Raw genomic sequence first — 6348 nt, forward strand, 5'->3', positions numbered from 1 at the left:
TCAAAATAGAACCAAAAGATCAAGAGAAGATGACCTTCACATGTTCATGGGGTACTTTTTGTTTTAATGTAATGCCTCTTGGTCTCAAGAAAACAGGAGCTACCTACCAAAGAGCAATGCTGACAATTTTTCATGATATGATGCATACCTTCATGGAAGATTATGTTGATGGTCTATTGGCTAAGTCACATACTAGAGAAGCACATTTGAAAATACTAGCAAATATCTTTGACCGCTTGGAGAAATACAAACTAAGGCTAAATCCAAAGAAATGTGCATTTGGTGTCACATCGAGCAAACTTTTGGGATATATTGTTTCAGCATGAGGCATTGAGGTAGATCTAGATAAAGTTAAAGAAATCATGGAAATGGAATCACCCAAAAACATCGGTCAGCTAAGATCGCTTCAAGGAAGACTTTAGTCCATTAGAAGGTTCATATCCCAACTAGCTGATAGATGTTATCCTTTCACACATCTATTGCATAAAAATGTTCCATTAAGATGGGATGACACCTATGAAGAAGCCTTTCATGCAATAAAGGAATATCTGATGAACCCACCTATCCTAATGTCACCGATTGAAGGCAAGTCATTATTGTTGTACATATTAGCCACTAATGTATCATTAGGAGCTTTGTTAGCACAATTAGATCATGAAGGGAAAGAACAAGCTATTTATTACATCAGCAGGACCTTAGTCAGATATGAGCTCAACTACTCATCTATTAAGAAGGCATGCTTAGCAGTAGTGTTCACATCCCAGAAGCCGAGGCACTATATGCTAACCCATTTAGTGAAGTTGATAGCCAAAATTGATCCATTGAAATATCTTCTTAGCGAGGCATCTTTAACATGTATATTGGCAAAATGGGTAATGATCCTGAGCGAGTTTGACATTGAATATATTAACAAAAAATCTATAAAAGGACAAGTGATCGTTGACCAATTATCAGAAGCACCACTCCAAGATGATCATCCAGTATATATTGAATTTCAAGATGCAAATGTTCTCACGGTCACTAAGCAAACATGACAGTTGTATTTTGATGGCTCTTATACACAACATGGATCAAGGGTAGGATTTCTATTTATCACACCCCAAGGCCACACCATCCCAAAAGCATACAAACTGACATTCCCTTGCACCAATAATATGGCAGAATATGAGGGATTAGTAACAGGAATCAAGATGGCTTTAGAATGGAATATTACACAATTGCAAGTTTTTGGAGATTCTCAGTTGGTCATCAATCAAGTCAATGATGATTATCAAACCAAAGATGAAAAGCTAAAGCCTTACAAGAAGATGGTTGATGAATTTAGAAAGTACTTTGTGGACATTTCTTTTGAGTAGATCTCAAGGAATGACAACAAAGCAGTTGATGCCACGACCACAATTGCCTCTCTACTTCAAACACAATAAAACCAAGATCGTTACGAATTCCTGGTGGAAGAACTGTTTCACCCTGCTTACGATTGTCCTGGTTCCTAGATCATATGTCACCTAGTAGGACCCAATTCCTCCTGTTATGGCCAAATTTACACCTACTTGAAAGACGTAACCCTTCCTCTTGACCTACCAAGGAATCAAAAACATAATTTCATTCGACAATCCGCTCGTTACACCCTTGTCGCAGATACCCTCTATAGATGAGGTCTGGATGGTACTCTTCGTAGATGTCTTGAGCAGGAACAATTTGAGAAGGCTCTAAATTAAGTTCATAATGGTATGTGTGGTACTCATTAGAGTGGTCTTACTCCTTCAAAGAAACTCATACAATTGGGTTACTATTGGCCTAATATGGAGAGAGATTCTTTTCAATTCGCCAAAAAGTGCAAACAATGTTAGGTCCATGGTGATCTCATACACGCACCAACACAAGAGCTGCATTCCTTGGCAATGTCATGGCCATTTTTTCAATGGGGCCTGGATCTAGTAGGGAAAATTAATCCACCTTCTTCAAATGGTCACAAGTTCATACTCACAGCTACTGAGTATTTCACGAAGTGGATTGAAGCAATGCCACTCACTAATGTCACAGGAAATCAGATCGCCACATTCATCTTGAACTACATCATACGTCACTATGGTATTCCTATGACTATTATCATTGACAATGAGTGGCCATTCAAAAATCAAGATGTAAGAGAGCTCTGTGAAAAATTCTAGAATTAGCACAGATTTTCCACGTCGTTTTACCCTCAGGGAAATGGTCAGGCAGAAGCATCAAACAAAAAAATCTTGAAAATTCTAAAGAAAATAGTTAATGATGCTGGCAGAAACTGGCATGTTTAGTTGAACCCTGCTCTATGGGCATATCGCACCAGTATCCGCATCTCGATAGGTGCTACACCATATTCTCTTGTTTACAGGTCTAAAGCAATATTACCAGTGGAGGTTGAAATACCATCTCTCCGTGTGTCATTGAAGGGTCTCATTCCAGTTGAAGAGCAACGAGTGTCTAGATTGCAAGAGCTTGAATTGTTGCCAGAACGCCAACAAAATGTTGCTGATCATTTGAGAGTATACCAACAAAGGATGTCACACAACTATAATCATAAGGTCAAACCCAGGATGTTTCAAGTTGGTGATCTTGTGCTTAAGGAGAATCCACACAATCAACAAGATCGTGAAAAGAAAGGGAAGTTTGAGCCATAATGGTTAGGTCCTTTTGTTGCCACAACCGCATATGGATCTAGTGCTTATTAGTTATCAACACCAGAAGGAGATCAGCTCGAGGAACCCATTAATAACATTCATCTGAAAAAGTTCTATACTTAAGAAAATCCAAAAAAATAAAATAAAAAGCAAAAAATCGAAAAAAAAGAGAGAGCAAAAAATCGAAAAAAAAAGAAAAGCAGAAAACCGAAAAAAGAAGTAGAAAATCCAAAAAAATTAGAAAAGCAAAAAAAAAGAAGAAAAAGTGCAATAAAAACAAATGGTGAAAACCTGGAAATAAGCACCATTTGTTAGCTAGCTTCTCAATCTATTCGGTCACTTGCCTTGCATCCATCCATCACCATTGTACATATCCACAATAAAGCCTTTTGTGTCTAATTACGCCTAATCTATAAATCCCACCATGGTTTTGAACATTGTATATATCTGGTGTGTTTCTGGATTGGGGGCAAAATCTTGAACTCAGTCAATAATAATCTACATTGAGATTAAATGCATTAGACAAGCAACAGTTAGGTAACGTTTGTCACAAGTGCAAAGATTGAGAAATTCAACATTGGAATATGAGTATCAAAATCAAACTTAACATCAAAACAAACAACAAATCAATGGATGATATACTCTTAATCACATCTGAAACACTTTAGTCTTAATTGATGTCATGGAAATGGGGACAAGGCAACAACAAAGTTCAATGTTAATAAGTTAGTTTCAACCATAAAACCAAAACAAAGAACTAAAAACCATTCCAAACATATCAAAAGAGATTTCAAAAAAGAATGAAAGAAGTTTAACAAAACAAAAGAAAGGAGAAGAGCCTCCCTAAGATGCTTCCATGATGTCTTTTGATGTTTCTCCCTTGTTTCTCCCCTCTCCAAGTCCCAAATGAGTGTAGCTCTCAGGTTTTAGCACTAGCCATGGATGCCATATGGAGATTCAAGATGGTTGGATGTGATAAACAAATGCTACGCAAGTGTAGATAGTGATGCTATAAAAAAACTCTATGCTAATACCAGTATAACAACAATACTCTAATGCTTCCTCCTTTGCTTGAGGAGAAGGGTTCTATTTATAGAAGAAATGGGGAAATGAAGGGTTAAGATTGAACAATCTTAATAAGGGTTAGGATTGATAGATATTCAATCCATGTGAGACTTTCAACCCAATCCCATGTCGACAAGTGTCACCATGAGGAGGCTTGAGAGGAGAGATAAGGAGCATTAAATGTTTGAAGGGACATGATGGTTACCTTGGAGGGTTGGGTTAGGGTTAGGTTAATGGCTATTCCTTTTATCCAAGGGATAAATGAATGTGCAAGGGTTAAATGGTTACCTTAGTCAAAAAAATAAATGCTTTGAAGAGACCCATGAGTCAAAAGGATGGTTAAGTAAGAGGAAAGTCTCTAACCAAAGGTAAAAGGTGAGTTAATCATAAATGGTTATGTAAGAACCTTTAATGGTTTGGAAAACTTTAGAGGTTAACCATTTGAAGACATAAAACCTTTAATGGTTATTGAAGACTTTTGAGGTTTTTGAGAAGTGACTTCCTTTTATTTAGGAATGTGACAATGATTAGGATAGGATTAGGCTAATTAGAAGGAGTTGGAAGAATCTAGAAGGGATTTAGGCATGCAAGTGGATTTTCTAGGAGAATGCAAGTGGGAGAAATTTTGAGATTTTCAATTAAAATAAAATCATTTATTTCAATTAAATGGTGTAATTTGCATTTGGATAGATATTTAAATAAATATTAATTTATTTAAATGTGAATGTGAATTTTGGATTTTATTTAAATAAATCTTAATTTATTTACATGAGAAAAAGGAAGATAAAGCATTAAATGCTTGAAGACTTTAAGGGAAACCATTAAAGGCTTGAGAAGACTCTAGAAGGAAGACATTAAGTTTGAAGATTTGAAGGGAAACCATTAAAGGCTTAAGAAGACTCTAGAAGGAAGCCATTAAGTTTGAAGACTTTAAGGGAAACCATTAAAGGCTTGAGAAGACTCTAGAAGGAAGTCATTAAGTTTGAAGACTTTAAAGGAAACCATTAAAGGCTTGAGAAGACTTTAGAAGGAAGCCATTAAGTTTGAAGACTTTAAGGGAAACCATTAAAGGTTTCAAGTGGGTGAGGATAAATAGTATTTTAAATAAATAATCTATTTATTTAAAATAGTTGCGCAACTTGCATTTTCAGGAAAATGCAAGTGGGTGGAGGATAAAGGTGATTTAAATAAATGTTAATTTATTTAAATGTGAGAGATGGGATTTTGGGGGATTTAAATAAATATTAATTTATTTAAATGTGAGAGAAGATTTAATTAAACAAATATGATTTATTTATTTAATTAATGGTATGAATTTGGTTAAGTGAATTAAATCAAATAAATTGAATAATTTATTTAATTAATAGGAGAAGAGGGTTAAGATGAATTGATTAAATATTAATTTAATTAATTATTGATTGATGGTTAAATAATCAAATAAATACTAAATATTCATTTAATTAAGTGGATAGATTTATGTGACTACATTTGCCCCTTTTTGAGACGATGCAATTTTATTGCGTCGTTTCAAAGAAAGAAAAAATAGGTGTGAAGAAATATGCCCCATAAATGTTAATTTAGTGGGTGGTATGCCCCCTCGAGAGATGGGCCAATTTTTTTTTGAAGAATCGGGTGATTTGTCAAAAAAGAACGAGAAGTGGAGGGGAGATAGAATAAAAGAAATTAGAAATAATGGTGAAAGAATGGAAGAAAACGTAGTGAATACGAAGAGATGGCAAGCCAGTGAGTACCCGTAGGTTATGCAGGAGATACAGTGCAAATGTGGTGTTGTGCGTTTGATTGATACTGTACAATTGATCAAAATTGGTTGGAAAATTTGGTGCAATTGGTTTAATTGCCCCGGTCGAGTCAAAACATGACAGTTGATGCAAGTTGTTTGCTTGGACATGATAAAGTCTGAGTAAGTGAATCAATGTGACCTGATGGTGACTTAGACAATTGATGTAATTACCCGATGAAGTCAAGGTATTTGAAGCAAAATACTCGTTGAGACTTAGACAATTGATGTAATTGTCCGTTATGATTGTGTTTGATTGGTTGATCAATTGATAGTGTGTGTGTGTGATGGATGGTTGTGGTGAATCATAGCAGCCCCGTTAAGACTAGGTCATTATGATAAATGCCTGTTGTAGTCTAGGTTTTCCATAATCGATTACCTATTGAGACCCGAAGATATTTGATCAGAGTATCTGTTGATAGTCTAGGTGTGTGTGAGTCGATGTGCCTGTGTAGACAGAGTAATTGGCTTGATTGGGTTGATGGGAGATGATGTAGGGTATGTGATGTTGATTATCGAGATGGGGAGGGTGGGGGGGTTCGATGTTAGATAGAAGAAATGGAGGAGCTATGACACATTCCTATGGAAGAAGAGAAAAATAGAGTATCCATTGTCATTACTATGTATGCATGACATGCATCTATTATGAATGTATGGATGGATGGAATGCAATAGAATGCAATATATACAGATGAGATGGAATGACGATCCATAGTGCTTTATTTTTCATCATTGAGCATGGTAGTATCAATCTTGGATGAGGCAGTAGGAACCAAGGATGGAGCATTGTACCTGCAAGCAAGCAACATAAATAAAGAATAAAGA

Source organism: Cryptomeria japonica, chromosome 9 (assembly GCF_030272615.1).
Source record: "Cryptomeria japonica chromosome 9, Sugi_1.0, whole genome shotgun sequence".
NCBI classification, from domain to species: domain Eukaryota; kingdom Viridiplantae; phylum Streptophyta; class Pinopsida; order Cupressales; family Cupressaceae; genus Cryptomeria; species Cryptomeria japonica.